The following is an 18,118-nucleotide window of genomic DNA, read 5'->3' on the forward strand; positions in this document are numbered from 1 at the left end:
GGAAGGATGAGAGTTTGGGTGAGGCTCCCCAGGGCCCTCAGATAGGCCCTGAAAACACTGAAAGATTTGGAATGACAAAAAGAAAGGGAGACGCTGTTCTGACAAGGAAACAGCCTCATTAAAATACAGAGTACACATGGAATATGAGGGATTGGTAAAGGGACCCACATGTTCCCCACTTCAACCACAGAAAGTAAACAACTCCCAAGAAAACCTTTTCTGCAAAGAAAACAGCCCAGTGCCTCTCTTGAAGGGGTCCACAAGGAGCACTTTTACAGATGGATGAATTGGCAGCTATGTTGTTTGATGAAACAGAAACCAACAGGCAAACATCCTGATATTAACTCAGGAATATCTCCAGTCACATTTTCATTTGTTCTTACGTATTATTATTTTTCCCTTACAAAGGAATTCAGAATATATACTAAGGAAACCATTCCCTTCTGGGATCCAATCTAGTCCTTGTTTGGGAAACAAAATGTGAAACATACCCAGGTGGCTGAAAGAGACATCCTGACAATACTCATCAGAAAGCTCCCTGGCTCCTCCCTTCCTACAAGTCATTTTACCAGTCCTTGAAAATGTATTTTTCTCCTGAATAAAGTTACTTATATTTGCATTCTTTAAGCAGTCCTAGCCCTAGTGAGAGAAGATGTGTGTGTACCATTCCAAGCATGCACCCCAGAACAAGAGATCAGCATGCTTCCCCACAAAGGGCTATTCCCACGGGCCTTTCCCATGTCCCCTTTTGTCACCACCATTCATATCTCTATATTTCACACTGAAGCCGATGGGAGTTCCACATTCTGCCTGGATTCTGTAAGGGTCTCATCATCCAACAGCAAGAACAAATTGCTGGCAAACAGTCACACACATGTTTATAATCACTGACATTCGCACTGTTACAAATAAAGAATGCATTCCTCCTACACGTGTACATTGAAGATGGTTAGGAAAATCTGTTTTGGGTTAAGCTTCTTCTCTTTGATATGCATTTCCAATTGCTAACCCAATGCTGCTTTAATTTTGTTTGTAGGAAGTTGAACTGACACGAAGCAAAAGAAGTCTGTTGTTTTGGACTGCGTTCCACACTTGGCTGTCCCAGAGGTTGATCTCACCACCATTCAGAGATCCAAGAGGAAGCCACCTGTTGGATTTAAGAAAACTCAGTAAGATGTTGCTACTATGTGTGTGTGTGCGTGTGTGTGTGTGTGTGTGCGTGTGTGTGTGTGTCTGCATGTAGAAACTAATTAGCCAATAGAATGTACTTTTGCATGTGAATTGAAGTTGACTTTGTCTCAAATATGAGGAACTATGGCAGCCATGCAGCAATTGTATGGTAAGCCTAAAGGAAGGTCAGTTTTAAACAAATTTCCACTGGTAGGCCCAGGTTTTCTATCTCTCTTTTATTGTATCCTTCTTGCTCATTAGTACCTTACTCTTTCATTAACTTTTTCATTTAAGTCTCCAGCCCTTAACCAGCTCCCTCTCTCACCTTCCTCCTGTGAGCATCTCTCCTATCATATTCTCCCATCTAGAGCACACCTCTGCCACTGCTCCCCTAGTAACCACCATCTCGCTAGCCAGGGCTGACTTAGCTCTATGCACAAGAGATCTCCAACTAACTCCTTCTTATAAGCTGAGACTACCATCCATCAGCATATCTTGGACTTGGTTTCCTAATTTTGTTCTTTCACTTTTTTGTTGTTGCTCTTTTAATTCTATTCCAGTGGTTTGTCTGGTGGATTGTTCTTTATTGCTACCCATATAGAATGGAGACATTAACACAGGAATTAAGTTATTTGGCATTTTGCTTCCTCTTTGTCTCTGGATAATTCTTCAGCATGAAGACGGGTTAGTAGTTTTCAGGTACTGCCATCTGGGCCTTTGCCATCCATAAACAAAGGGTGGGGGGTGTGAAAGGAAAAAAGAAAAATGACTATGCTGATTTCAGAAAATTATTGAGTTTGAGAAAACTAAGGTCTCACATGGAACAGCTGTGTTAGATCCCAACCCATACGGTAAGTCTCCAGTATAGTTCCTGAAGTCATTTGGATTCAATAAGGTCAAAAGTAACCAGAACACTGAAAACGGTACTATTGTCATTAACAAAGAATAGGGAGCATTTTGGGATCTCATCATTGGCAGGAGGACGGACGGGTGGTATTTTGTCCTAAAAGCTAAGAACCTTCCTACTTCTCACTCAGAATCTTTCCCTTAATTATATTTGCCTAAACTGTTTTGTAGCTATTGGCACCTATATTCTGTATTAGAAATTAAGTAAATCTATTTCAGTCTCTTAACTAGATTTACAATAAAACAAATGTATTTCTTAGTAGTCTATGTTTGGGTTCAGAGAATACTGTTAGGAAGAGGACCTATTTGGAGGGTTGTTCTCTACCCACCGTTTTGGGAAAGTCGTGTGGAAGAACACTGACCCATTAATCAGAAAGGAGACACAATTTCTTTTTCTTCAACTTGACAACCCAATTCTCAACTGCAAGGCAAGAGAAAAAAGTAAGGCAGATCCACTCCAACCCCCGCCATCCCTCCCTACCCTCTACTCTGTACGTTGAGATTAGAGAGGCTAGAAATAAGATGTTGATCTTCGCTTATGTTTTCCAGTCATTTATTCATTCACTTCCCACAGGAAAGATTGAGGCCAAGCAGGTGAAACAAGGTGAAGAGGGTGGATGGAAAGGAAAACATATAAAATATTTAGCCTCCCAAAGCGGGGGTGAGGCATTGGTGGAAAAGAAATAGTGGGTGCTCAGCTTTGGACAGGTAAATGCCTGAAGCTCGTTTCTGCCTTGAGATAGTTTTGCTCTTTACCTCTCTAAGTACAAACAGTAGATGACTCAAGTTTGAGCAGAGGAGTTGGCAGAAGTGTTTGTTCTCTGCCTCCAGATGTCTCCAGTGATTCTCTGGCAAGTCACCACGCAGACGATTGAGTGGTACATATTCCTCATATTTTGCATTTCTAAAAGTCCCAGTTTATTTATTTATAGTAATTGGTTCTCTGTCATTAACTGAAAAAATATATATTATTAAAAAAACTTTGTAGAAGACAGGCTATGCACTTGTTTGCTTTTGTGCTTTAGAAAGCAATGTGTTATTTTCTAAAACATTACTGGTTCTAAACACTTTTGCTTGGAGATACAATTAATTCAGGTTAACGTAACTGAATAAATATGCATTGACTACTTATCTGTAATATACAAGGGGACTTCAAAACGCTCATGGATTATAGCTGATGCCTATAGTCCCAGCACTTTGGGAAGCTGAGGTGGGTGGATTACCTGAGGTCAGGGGTTGAAGACCAGCCTGACCAACATGGAGAAACCCTGTCTCTACTAAAAAATACAAAATTAGCTGGGTGTGGTGGCTGTAATCCCAGCTACTCAGGAGGCTGAGGCAGAAGAATTGCTTGAACCCAGGAGGCAGAGGTTGAGGTGAGCTGAGACTGCACCATTGCACTCTAGCCTGGGCAACAAGAGTGTAACTCCATCTCAAAAAAAAAAAAATACAAGTAAAAAATGTAAGCTTTATTTCTCAACGTAAGCTCTATCTAGGTTAAGACACTTATATAAGTGATGTTACCAGCCATTTAGTCATTCCTAAAAAACTGATGGGCCTGGGAATTCAACCATGCCAATGTAGTCTTTTTTACATTATTAGCTGAAGAAAAATAAGTGTCTTTGAAAGATATTTTTAAGATTAGGAAAAAAAAACAAGTCAAAAAGAGCCAATCAGGAGTGTAAAGCACATGCCTAATCATTTCCCTTTGAAACCCTCATAAAATTGCCCTTGTTTGATGAGAGGAATGGGTAGGAGCATGTTGAGGTGGAGAAGGATTCTCTATGGAAGCTTTTCTGGGCATATGTCTGTGAAAGCACTGGTTAACTTTCTCCAAACACTTCCATACTTAGTAGATGTTGTCATTCTTTGGCCTTCCAGAAAGTTAACCAGCAAAATGCCTTGAGACCCCACAAGAAACTGTTGCCATGACCTTCGCTCTTGACCAGTACACTTTTCCTTTGGCTGGACCACTTGGTAGCTATTGCTTAGATTGTGCTTTGTCTTCAGTATCATACTTCAAACATAATAGAGCCATGTTTCCTCTCCTGTGATAATTCTTCAAAGAAATGCTTCAGGATCTTGGTCCCACTTGTTTAGTTTCCATTGAAGCTCTGCTCTTGTCTTCAGCTGATCTGTCGTGCAATGCTTTTGCACCCATGGAGTGGAAAGTTTGTTCAACTTTAATTTCCAGTCAGAATGGTATAAGATGAATCACTTGAGATGTCTATGGTGTTGGCTATTGTTTCTGTTGCTAATCATCTGTCCTCTTCAGTTTGGATATAAACAAAATGAATTTTTTCTTGCAAATTGATATGAATGCCTGCTGCTGTGGGTTTCATTTTCAACATCATCTTGTCCCTTCTTAAAACAAGTTATCTATTTGTACATTCCTGATTTCTTTGTGGCATTGTTCCCATAAATTTTTGTAAAGTATCAATGATTTCACCATTCTTCCACCCAAGCTTTGCCATAAATTTGGTGTTTGTTCTTCCTTCAAGTTTATCAGAATTCATGTTGCTCTGATAGAAATTCTTTTCAAATTGAGGTCTAATTCTTCTTAGTGCCACAAACTAGATCCCAGACATACATGTATTGTCATGTCTCCATATGCAAGCCTGGAGCCTGAATGTCAGGTGTCCGTATGCAAACCTGGAGCCCTGCCTGCTCTGGCTGATGCCTCCCACCCCCTGCCTGCGTTCGCCATTGTCCCTAATCACCCAGCAGAGCTTCCCTGACAAGCCCCTCACCCAATCCTGCCATCTTAACTTTTCTTATGATAATGTAAATACCTCTCACCTAACTCTGCCATTGTAACTGAACTTGTGGTCCTGTATACTCCTTGCCCCAACCCCCACCACTGTAACTGATCTTACTCTGCAACACCCCCACCCCCCCCAAAAAAAAACTACCCCAACCTATAAAGTCAATTCCCACCTTACCCCCTTCACCTTTCCTTTCTCGGATTCGGCCCGCTTGCACCCAAGCGAGAAAGAAAACGGCCTTGTTGCCCACACAAAACCTGTTTGAAAAGTCTCTTAATTAAATGCACTTAATATTCAGTACTATTTGACGAGAATAACATGTATAACAAATTAGCACAAGTTGATTTCAGTTCAAACAAGTTTTGAAATCCATGCATAGTTTTATTATAATATGCATTTCCATGAACTTTTTGAAGAACCTAAATGATATGTGTGCTGTTACAAGCAGTTAGCAAGAATTATAACCTGCACATAAATATATTGAGGAGTATATTTTCTGTGCCACCAGAATAATTCTATTTTCTGTGTTTAGGAAATCACCCAGTCAAAAAATGTACTTTGCTATATTTTCTATCTTTTTTGAACAAAGAATTGTGATTTCACGTTCATGTGTTTCTTCTGAGGAGCTGTAACATGTCCTGGCAAGCAAAGGTCTGTAAAACATCTACTTAGATTACACCTTCGTCTTTGAAATAATAGCCTGACCATGTTTCCAATTAACATGTCTGTAGTCAGTACCAATTTCCTTTATACTGTGTATCTTTTAATTAAAAGATAAGGCACCAACTTTTTTTTTTAAGTCACAAAACATCTCTACATGGAAATCTACTAAAACATCTATGCAAAGGAATAGATGTGATATCAATGACTAAGAGCTATGTGCAGATCACTAAAAATCAAACTGGAGATAAAGCTAGAAAAATGTCCAAAGCCATTTGGAATTTTCTTTCATCTTAGCTGCTTGTTGCATTTCTGGATGTGGTGGATTTTCCACCCAGTTGATGCCCTTTTCTTCTCTGTTTCAACAGGAAAACCCACATGCAGGCACATCTTTACAGAATTGTTAAATTGTACGCATCTGCACTCTCTTCCTTGGCAAACCCAAATAGTACAATCTTAACACTTGCATAGCATCATTAAAGTATTAAATAATTAAACCTATAATGTTAAGTATATAAGAACAGGGAATAAAAATCATAGATATGGCCGAGTGCAGTGGCTCACACCTGTAATCCCAGCACTTTGGGAGGCTGAGGCAGAAGGATTGCTTGAGTCAGGGGTTCAAGACCCCCATAGGTAACATAGTGAGACCCCCCCACTGCCATATATATATTTTTTAATTTGCCAGGCATGGTGACATGTCTGTAGGCCCATGTACTTAGGAGGCTGCGGCAGCAGAATGGCTGGAACCCAGGAGGTTGAAGCTGCAGTGAGCCAAAATTGTGCCACTGCATTCCAGCCTGAGCAACAGATTGATACTGTGTCTCTTAAAAAAAAAATCATAGATACTTCTGAAAAAAATGTTAAATCGACTCAAAAAAGCATCATGTAACTTTTATGCAAGCTAACCTAGCTTCTTGCAGGCAAGGTGATTGCAAAGATTTTCAGAAGAAGTCTGATTATGGGTCACAAAAGAAATGTGTCTCACACATAATCCTGTTTCTGGGTGGCTAAGGAGGAAGGAAGTGTACTTCATCAGTGGAAGTAATAGAGAATGGAAAAATTAGACGGTGGATGGTGCCGTGTGGCTTTGTGAGCTATGTTGCTGCATTTTCCCTTGTGCGTGACAACATTTTTAATGTAACCGTGTCTTGCCTCTTGCAGCACAAAAGCCTTGAAAATGAATTTTTGACGGTTGAGAATGAGCCCCATGAGGAAATCAGGAAAATTTTTAAAAATATGATGTGAATAGCTTTTACAATGCATGTTTAAAGAAATAAAATGTGTTTTGAAAGAAGGGTTTGTTTAGGCTTATCTCGCCGCAGGACTGTCTGGGTTTCTACCCCCAGTGGAAAAGCGACGCCACTCCGGCTTCCCGCCTCCTTTTGTTCTGCCGCAATCATCCATCCAAGTCTGCAGTGTGCCTGCAGTTTCCAATCACACAGTTCTTTCTTGCCACCACCGTGGAGTTAAGGCATATGACGGCGTTTGGAAGAAAATAAACATCCCTTGTAATAGGCCAATATGGCAAACCCTGGTGAGTGGGATCTATCAAAAGCAAACTTGGGTAATGATTAAGGGAGGAAACAAAGCCTTTATCTTGGCTGCTGAGAGTGGTGACTTCCAGCTAGGCTGTTCTTTCATTTTATTGTTAGGGTGAGTTCAAGTACACCTAACGCCCCGAGGGCATCACACCGTTGAAAGACTCCATACTTGAAAGAAGAAGAAATTCTAAAGTTATAAACACATCGAACTGGGAACCATCAGGGTATTCCATATTTTAGGCATTTGTCTTTTCAAGTTCTCCTTCAGTTCACATAAAAGCCCTATTTTTTTCTTTTTCTTGGCCAAAGGATGGGGCCCTGGACAGGAGTTCTGGAAAAGCCTATTGAGGCCTTGGGAGATTCCCCTCCTGTGCTGGCAGCCGGTGGATGCCTGTGATGCTATGCCTGTCAGTTTAATCTCACGGCACTGCGTAACGCCAGGATGATGGGCACCACATCATCCTGGAGTGCCTTTGCTGGAACGGTTTTAATGACTGTGAATAATTTTTTGAAAGACCCAACACCTGATCTTCCATTAACAAACCTGGCTATTTTGCTTTCAAATGTCCAAAAAAGCCAATTATCCTGCACATCTCTGATTCAAGTGTACCAGATTGAATTAGAGAACTGCATATTTCAGGAAACTGCCCTTACATTCCAAATCTGTCCGGTTGAGGTAGGGTTTTTTGGTAAAAAAAACATTTTCTTTTCTTTCCTTTCATTTTTCTTTTTAAATTTGTCTCATTTCAGGATACTTACTTTACAATGTCTCTCACCCTTGATAACAGAGGAGAGGGGTTCATATATTGGGTCTACCTTCTGAGAGGTGATGAGTGACAAAATGTTCCCAAGTTTGTTATGCAACTGTAATGATAAAAGACATACAACAAAATGCTGTCTTGTTTAATGTAGGATTTTATGTGCCACTGAACACAGGCAGCATCTAATGTGAAATGGCTTCTGCTCCAAACAGAGGGCCACTATTTTGCTCACAGTTACCACAGTCTTGCTAGAGCTCCAAGCACAGTGGTTATCAGCAGAGATGGACGCCATTGTAAGGAGCCTGGAAATCCCAGGTGTAGGCAATGAATAAACAAGAAAGGTATTTTAATAATCTCAGTCGTGAGGACGAGGGAAAGAAACAACCACTGAAGAATTTTGATATGGGATTTTTCTAGCCTTCAAACCATTTTCAGGAATATTTCAGCAGGGTAGGACTCAGGACCACATATTCAGCCTCATGATTTGCCAGTTTCTGTCCGTTTCTGCACCTTTTCTCCTCCTTCTCCAGTAGCTCTCCCCCTTTGCATATCCAGGACATGCTCATAATATTAATGCTTCTGCAAAGATATAGGTTTGAACAGGGAAAGGAGGTGGGGTCTGGCATGTAGTAGATGATCAATGTTGGTTAGCTAAATAAAAGCCAAACTTCATCTCCATTGACTTTATTATTATTTAAACTGAACATTTAAAAAAAGAATTAGTCTTGGACATGATGCAACATTATATCTAAGCCAAACTTTTTGATTACCTTGGGTTTTTCAGCCTTCTTATCCTTCTGGTTAAGTGAGAGCAGACAGCTCCATCTAGCATATAAAGAACTGGAAACAAATTTTATGGATTTTTGTACATGTTTATTTCTCGTTGTACATGTTGTAGCTACTAGTAGAATATTTGTTTTTTTGCCAATTTGTTAGAAGAGCAGGTTTTACTTTACATTTATTTTTTATGAGCAAGTTTGAGCATCTTGTTATATGTTTAAGGATCATTTATGTTTCTTTTTAAAATAATTTCTTATTGTTACCTCTTGCCCATTTTTTTTTCTATTCGTTGTTGATCTTTTTCTTCTCCACTTGTAGAAGTCTTTGTAAGTTAAGGATATCAGTTAGCTCTTTGTGTTTGCTACATGTGGCAAATTTATTTCTCTAGTTTGTTACTTGTTTTGTACTTGGCTACTGTAAATGTTTTTTAATTTCATGGAGTTAAATTTATCACTATTTCTCCTTGTTGCCTCTGTGTTTCGAATCATGATTAGGAGTACTTGTGCATTTTCAGGTAATGAAGAAATTCATCTCTGTTTTCTTCTCATACTTGTGTGGTTTTATTTTTTACACTTCAGTCTCTAAACTATTTTGAATTTTCCTGGTGTCTATTGGAAGAAAAACATCCCATTTTATCACTTTTCATATTGCTATTGAGTTATCCCAATATTACTTGTTAAGAAGTCCATCCTTTCCCCACTGACTTGAAATTCTGCTTTTTTATATACTAAATTTCCACATATGACCATGCCTATTTCAGGATTTTCTGTTTTATTACATTAGTATGTTTATTTGTGAACCAATATCATGCTATTTTTAATTATATAGATTTCATCATTTCTAAAGTAACAATAATTTGTAATGTCATTTTGTACGCAGTAGGAAAAGGTTCCCCACCGCAACCAACCCACAGTGCTCTTTTCCTGGGGCTTGTGTAGTTGTTACTGCTTGTTTGTTCTTCCAGATGAACTTTGTTACCACTTTCTCTAGCTCTAGAAATAATAGACTGCTGATATTGTACTGAGATGGCATTAAGCTTATTAATCAACTTAGGGATGATTTACATCTTTACAGCAATGAGCTTTTCTGCTGAGGTATACTGCATGCCTTTCCCTTTTCCGCTAAGGAAGCTCTGTAGTTTTTAGGAGTGTTTTATGATTTTCCTCATATAGGCTTCGTATACTTTTTAATCTTGATATTAAAGTTATGCCCAATGTTTTCTTTTCTAAATGTAAATAGAATCTTTCCCATTATATTTTTAAATTCCCATTAATTTTCAACTGGTTTTTGTTTTACATGTGAGAGCTATTTTTAAAAGTATCCATTTAAACTACTAGAATAAATTACCTTTTGTTAGTGATGGTTTTCCACTGATTTATTTTTTAGGGGGATGTTACAGATGTAAAATTCTATCACATGCAAATACCTCTTTTTAATTCTTAGACTACTAATTGCTTCTCATGTCTTATTATATTGGCCAAAATCATCAATACGATATTGATTAGTAGCTCTAGTGCATTTTAGAAAGCTATTCACAAAGAATAAAGTTGGTTGTTTCGGGAACCCTTTCTTCTTTTTCTCACGTTTCCCTCTTCCTTCCTAGAAAGAAGGAATGTGAGAATGAAATGCAGAGTAGAGTTCCCAACATTAAGCATGAGAGAGACAAATGGAATCTAGGAATCTTGATAATTACAGTTAGAAATTCAGACCTTGGGGTATCTATGGTTCACCTGAAATGTGTCATTTACAAGAGCAGAAAACCATACACCACATGTTCTCACTCATAAGTGGGTGTTGAACAATGAGAACACATAGACACAGGGAGGGGAACATCACACACTGGGGTCTGTTGGAGGGCGGGGGCCTAGGGAAGGAATAGCAGTGGGTGGGGGATTGGTGAGAGACAGCATTCAGAGAAATACCTAATGTAGATGACAGGGTGATGGATGCAGCAAACCGCCACTATGCCACGTGTATAACTATATAACAAACCTGCACAATCTGCACATGTACCCCAGAACTTAAAGTATAGTAAATAAATTTTAAAAAAAGAAATGTGTCATTTAGCTGCCAACATTTGGATTCTTCATTTTTGTAGATGCTTCCAAGATAAGTGCTCACTTAATTATCAAGACTCTACATGTTTACAGAGACATTTGAGCTGAGTTATTTCCTTTGCCAGCATAACTTGAAAGATGAGTAAAAGACTTAACCTTAATAAGAAAACCTTCTTCTCATACATTCTGCTTAAGCCCGAAAGCCATTTATTTGAAGTTACCCTAGCAGTCTAGGGTTTATATGGTGTCGGGTTGAATGCTAAGTGTTTACTTCACTGATTCCACACAACGCAACACAGCAAACTGAAGAATGGAGGGGTTATGTAACTGGCTCAAAGTTATAAAACTCTTAAGAGGCAGAGGAAATTGAAACAGAGGATTGTTGAACTTTAGATTGCCTCCTGTGTGGCCCAAGTGCTCCAAACTAGGTCCCTGGTTTGGAGATGGACATGCACTGCCAGTGAGGATCTTCGAGTGAGGTCTTCCGGAGTGCGGAGATTACATGGCTGCTCCTGAAGCAATTGCTGATTATCTCTAAGTGATCATTGGCATTAGCATTATTAAATGTCCAATCACATTTAAGAAGCCGTGTGGCTATGTGGCTTTGTCACATCTGTTGACCATAGAAAATGACTCAGTCCATTATCCTGACAAATTATATTTCAATCCCTTGAGAAAGATACTCAAATTGGAAAATCATCCGCACTTTTGCTTCCCTGCCACATCTCTGGCTTTACCGAGATCATTTCTTAAAACCTCCACCAGAACAGCAGCAGCTCTCACAGTTGGCCTGGTTTAAGGCTTCTCTCTCTGCTTCCATCTGAATTATTTAGGAAAGCTTTAGAAAATGAAGAAATGGAGGCTCAAGAATTAGCTACTGTCTCTTTTAGAGGATGAGCTTCACATGGCTGTTTTATGATTTTCCATGTTAGAAGCAAGGTTTCAAAAAATATTCTTCATGCTTTTATGAAAATGTTTTGTGATTTTTAAAAGTATTATGCATAAAGACAATAAGAAAGTTGAAATCTTTTTTTTCATTAGCAGGTATTCAGTAATGTGTCAAATCTTGATACACCTAATTTGTCTTCTTTCAACTTTACTTTTGGATTTCCTGATTCCAATTTTTCAAAAGTTGACAGACATCATGTTATTGTCACTAATTCCTCCCACTCAGCTCTCAGAGGTTCATTGTTCTGAGGGAGAAATTGTCATCTCCCCCTTTCCCTCCACTGGTTCAGTTTAAGAAAGTGAGGCAGATTATGGGTCTTTTTTGTGCTTCAGTACAGGCTGACATTTGATTCTGGAGTATCCCAAGATCTTTTTAAGAAAGTTCCAACTCTTCACCCTCTTCTCCTGCTCTTCAGCCTCCAGAGCCTCTTTGTGGTTCAGCGGGAGTGGGTGAAAGGGAGAGTTTGCTGGGCACCACTGGAAGGAAGCCCACGAGCTGACCCATAGGTACTGAGGAATACCTGTCGTAAGACAGTGAAGTGAGACTTTCCAAAACTGATGGATAGGACCCAGCTTCATCCGCAGAGAAGACCAGCAGAATCACTTGGATAGTGAGCCATTATGCATACTTACCTAGAGCTCCTGAAACTCTCTCTTTCAAGTTCAGGGCATAACTTCTTCCATGGACCACTCAGTCAGTGATGTTTCTATGGCTAGTTGGATGCAGCTAGTTTGTGGGCTCTCTAATGCTGACTGTTCAGCCCACTTCTGATAATTGTGGCCTGAGGAAAATTTAAGAATTTACAGGAGTAATGTTGGCATTTCTAAAACACTTTGTTTCTAGTAGTCTAAGCCTGGCATTGAAGCTGAGGAGCCCAGTGACCTCCACGTAGAAGAATCAGCTTTGTAAACCAAACGCACCCAGCTGTTGTGGGGCCTGATGGTCCTACCACCTAGTGAAGCTTCTTTAAGTAAAAGAATAGAAACATGTTTCATGTGTGACTCTTGTATAGACCAAATAAGAAGCGGCTGAGATCCTTGGGTTCCCTAGACAAGGGGAAACAGGTGCTGATGGTTGAAGTCAGGCTTTGGAGTCAGATCTAGGTTTGAATCAGTTCTCTGATACTTGTAAACTGGCTAGGCTTGTGTTAGTTAACACCTCTGAGCCTTGGTTTCTTCATCTGGGAAAGTGGCATAATGATGCCCCCTGTTTCACAGGTTGATTGTAAAAATTAAATGAGCCACAATCTGTGTGCATTAAGCATGCCGCTAAGGCATAACTATCAGCATTATCCTCATCATCTGTGTGACTCTCTTGTAGTCTATTGACATTTTTGGCATCATTTTGGAAGAGTAGAATTGTGGCTATGGAAAAGTATCAAGGGTAAACTTTAGAAATAGCACATTTTAGACTGGGCGCGGTGGCTCACTCCTGAAAGGAGTTTGGTCTCAAACACCTGGCCTAAGCAATCCTCCCATCTCAGCCTGCTGAGTAGCTGGGATTACAGGTGCAAGCCACAGTGCCTGGCCATGAACATTTATTTTAAATGCACCTTGTGCTTACTTGGCCTCCCAGCACTTTGGGAGGCTGAGGTGGATGGATTACAAGGTCAAGAGATCGAGATCATCCTGGTTAACATGGTGAAATCCCATCTCTACTAAAAATACAAAAATTAGCTGGGCATGGTGGCGTGTGCCTGTCATCCCAGTTGCTCGGGAGGCTGAGATAGGAGAATCGCTTGAACCTGGGAGGCAGAGGTTACATTGAGCCAAGATCGCCACTGCACTCCAGTCTGGGTGACAGAGAGAGACTCCATCTCAAAAAAAAAAAAAGTAGGAAACAGGACATTTTAGCAGGAAAATGTGGAACCCAGAAGAAGGAATCCAGGTTCTCTTATTGATTGGCTTTTTAACCACAGGCAGGTTGCTTCTCTGTGTTTTAGGTATCTCAATTACCAGTGGCAGGTGGGGGGAGGAACACCAATGCTCTCACAGGTCATGTGAACCAAATGAAATCATACATATCAAATTACTTTTTAAAATACAAAGTACTATGTTCACACGTGATAGGTTTGTGGTTGTAAAGATTAAGGACCAGGCCAGGTACGATGGCTTATGCCTGTAATTCCAGCACTTTGGGAGGCCAAGGCAGATGGATCACCTGAGGTCAGGAGTGAGCTTGACCGATATGGTGAAATCCCATCTCAACTAAAATTACAAAAATCAGTCTGGCATGGTGGCTGGAGCCTGTAATTCTAGATCTTAGCTACTTGGGAGGCTGAGGCAGGAAAATTGCTTGAACCCAGGAGGCGGAGGTTGTAGCGAGTCGAGATCTCACCACTGCACTCCAGTTTGGGCAACAAAAAGATTAAGGACCAGACTAGCTTTGCTGAGGATATGTGCTTGCTGGGGCTTTATCAGCGAGGCGACTTGAATGCCATTACTCACATTTGGTTGTGTTCCAAATGTGTCTAATTCTGGCTAACTTGGCCATGTTATTATAAAAGCCCAATGCAGCAAAGAACATTTAATTAATTAATTATTTTCTAGAATCAGGGTCTTGCTATGTTACCCAGGTTGGTCTCAAACTCCTGGACTAAAGTAATCCTCCCATCTCAGTCTGCTGAGTAGCCGGGACTACAGGTGCCACAGTGCCTGGCCATGAACGTTTATTTTAAATGCACCTTGTGCTTACTATACCTTTCTCATTGCCTCCAGTTCTGGGGTCATGGGACTGGGCTCCAGCCAATGCACCCCCATGTAGATGTAGGACTTTGGGGAGGCCAGCTGACTTCGGTAGACAACTGTCCTCATTTCCGCAGTGAAGAGTTGAGAATAGATCTTTCAAAGATATGAGATATTTATGTCTAGGAAGAGTGTGCTGGTTACCTTTTCTAGCTATACTATTATATGTGCTTCTTATAGAGCATTAAGAAATATTTTAAAATAGGAAAAATAATATAAAAATCCTTTGTAAACCAACTACTCAGAAATAACTAGCAAACTTTTATATATATATTCTTCCAATACAAAATGTATATTAAATATATATTATTGCAAATATTTGTTATACTATTTGTACATAAATATACAAACAGATTATATAATGTTTATATGCTAAAATATGTAATATATTTAATATTGAAAATACACAAAATAGCACTGTTTACACATACATGTGCACATATATACACAGAAACACCCACAAATTTTGTTTTAAAAGCTTATATTTTGCTTTTTTCACCTGACATTACATTGTGACGTTTTCCCCATGAGATTCAATATTCTTCAAATACATGCTTTTTAATATCTATATGACATATGTGATGATCAAAATGAATTATAACTTGATTTTAGCCATTTATACTGTTTCTATTCATTATTATAAAAATTCTTCAATGAGTGAACTTGAACTTAGATTTTAGTCTGTTTCTTTGATAATATTAAATTATCGTTTCTTCCATAAGTCAAAAGCAGGCATGATTGTGTTCTAATTTAGCGTCTTTCTGAAACTGGGCCAAGAAATTATTTCCAAAGTGAGCTAGTGGAATTGCTTTCCAAATGCCTTGATGTCAGAGGAAGGAAAGGAGGCTGGGAGAGCCCCTTCCCACCTTACTGTCCCTGCCCTCCACAGACAAGGGACTCTCTTCTCTGTCTACTGTGCATCTGTAGAACCAGTGGAGCCTGGTTAGTTCTGGCATTTGTGGGTAGGGAAGGCACTGTAACTACTGTAGTAGCTATTTCACTAAAGATTGTCTGAGTGGCGTTTATGTATCTCAGAGGGTACAGCCTGGCTCCAGAGTATCTGATTCCATGTAGCACAGCTTTGCTGTGCTGGAGCCAGGGTGGAGATATGTGTCACTTGGTTAAGAAGACAGCCCAGGCTGGGCACGGTGGCTCACTCCTGTAATCCCAGCACTTTGGGAGGCTGAGGTGGGAGGATCACAAGGTCAGGAGTTCAAGACCAGATTGGCCAACATGGTGAAACCCCGTCTCTACTAAAAAATACAACACTTAGCTGGGCATGGTGGCATGTGCCTGTAATCCCAGCTACTTGGGAGGCTGACGTAGGAGAATTGATTGAACCAGGACCAGGGAGGCAGAGGTTGCAGTGAGCCGAGATCGCGCCACTGCACTCCAGCCTGGGCTACAGAGTGAGACTCCATCTCAAAAAAAAAAAAAAAAAAAAAAGACAGCCCACAGAACCTAGGCAGGCAGAACGTCATGCTTTGAAACAGTTAAAGATTGATGATAATTAGTTAATGGATGTCAGGCTCACTAAAGAGAGGAAATCATTAATTAGTACTTAATCTGCTTTCAGATTAATATTAGACTAGAGTCTCACAATTTTCAGCCTCGTCTGCTTTAAACCATGACATGAATACAAAGTGTGCTTTCTACCACCGGAGTTTTTGTAATTATCTTATTAAAATATGCTTTGGTACCCTGAAAAAACATTAGTTTTAGTTCACTTTTAATTGTGGGGAATGAGAATTTGGAGCATTGACTTGTTTCTAAGGAAAGGGAAATCTCATAGCAATGTGTTTCGATGCACTCTCCTTCGTCCACTGTCGACGGGCTGGTTGCTCAGGCATTGCCTCTTGGCAGCTTCTCTCAGGTAGGCGGTGTCACGCCTGCCTCCGAAAGCCCATTTGGAGGAGATCCTTGAGATGGCCCGGCATCCATCCCATGCTCACCCCAATTCTGTACTTTTCTTCTGCCTTCATCCCTGCGGCCATTCCTGCCTCCTCTCGCTCAGGCCTGTCCTCCTGTGTCGCTGGAGTATCCCTTGATCCACACATACAGCCCTGGCGTAGACCTGCCCTCACTCGTGCTGTGCTCTTGGGTTGTGGGGGTCACCCTCAGGTGCTTTAGTCTGCTTGGGGCTGACCCTCCAGCTCTGCCCACTTTCTGTGCAAGTTTGAGTGATAGGCTCAGCTTCTCTAAGCCTCCATTTCTTCATCTACAAAATGAAGCTAATAACAGAAACAATGCCATCAGGTTTTGAGGAGGAAATAAGGTGACAGACATCTGGCACACAGCCAGGATTCATTGAGTGTTTGCTCTTAGGGATATGATCGTAGTTTGAAGTCAGTAGAGAGCTCTTTAAAGTCAGGGAATTGGCTTTGAGCTTTCTATTTCATCTCTGCTGGACTCAGCATGGGGTAGAACATCTGAAGACGCTGAATATTGTCATTTGACTCTTTTTCCTAGAGTTTAATGATTTTCTATTAGCACACCCTGGCTTTTTTGACTGTGACCTGTATGTTGCTGCCCAGGTAACCCTGAGGCTGCAACTGCTTTCATGGTAAATAGTTTTACCATGGTCAACTGTGACCTACCATCATGACATGAACTGGCTCGCAAAAGCCCTGAAAGTTTTGCAGTCGACACTCCTGAGCTGCTCGACCTACATACTGCAAATGGACTCCTCTAAAAGTAGAAACCAGGGGACTTCAGTGGCATCTCACACTGACGTCAGAATTCACTAGGGTGAGTTGGTGTCCTGAGCGGCATTTAACTTTCATGAGGCCTTGAGTGGAATCCGAATTCACATCTGACATTCATCCTGCACATCACAGCGTAGCGCGGAGGGCAGTGTTGTCGGTCTTCCTCACGATCCTGGTTGTTGCAATGAGAAACGTCAAAATTTGTCTGCTTTACAGGGTGTTTCATCAAAGGGAGAACACTAGTTCACCATATGATGAGTAAAACATGGATCTAATTAGCCACGGATCTAATAGCAAGCCTTCTTTGAATTAAAGTTTGATCCTGAAGAATACTTTCTCTTTCTAAGCCATCATTCATCATTAAATGCATAAGGACAGTGCAGGCCATGTCCCTTGCAGTGTCCCCAAAGTCCTGCCGCATACAGCTACATGGGTCATACACAGAATAGCTCTGGTGATGCCCCTCACGTCAGCTCTGATAAGAATGATGTCCGTGGAGCTGTGCAATGCTGCTCTCTTCCTATTTTTACTTATCTGTATTCCCTACTCAAAGAAGTTGACAACCAAATAGCTAGAAAACGAGAAATGTCAGAAGTGTCTAGCACAAAGTTCTAGAGCAGTTTTTCAGATGGATAGCAAAAGGGTCAGCCCTGTTTGGCCTATGGCAGATGAATTGCCTGTTTCCCATACAAAAGACCGATTGAGTGGTTGCCACATATAAGAACTCTGCTAGGTGCAACTATAACATTAAAATGTCCTGAGTGGGCTGGGTGCAGTGGCTCACCCCTATAATCTCCACCATTTGGGAGGCTGAGGGCAGCAGATCACTTGAGGTCGGAAGTTCAAGACCAGCCTGGCCAACATGGCAATACCCTGCTCTACAAAAAAATACAAAAATTAGCCTGGTGTGGTGTTGGGCACATGTAATTCCAGCTACTCCGGGGGCTGAGGCAGGAGAATAGCTGGAACCTAGGAAGTGGAGGTTGCAGTGAGCCGAGAATGCGCCACTGCACTCCAGCCTGGGTGACAGAGTGAGACTCCATCTCAAAAGAAAAAACGAAACGAAAAGGAAAAATA

Source organism: Cebus imitator, unplaced genomic scaffold, assembly GCF_001604975.1.
Source record: "Cebus imitator isolate Cc_AM_T3 unplaced genomic scaffold, Cebus_imitator-1.0 Scaffold73, whole genome shotgun sequence".
NCBI classification, from domain to species: Eukaryota; Metazoa; Chordata; class Mammalia; order Primates; family Cebidae; genus Cebus; species Cebus imitator.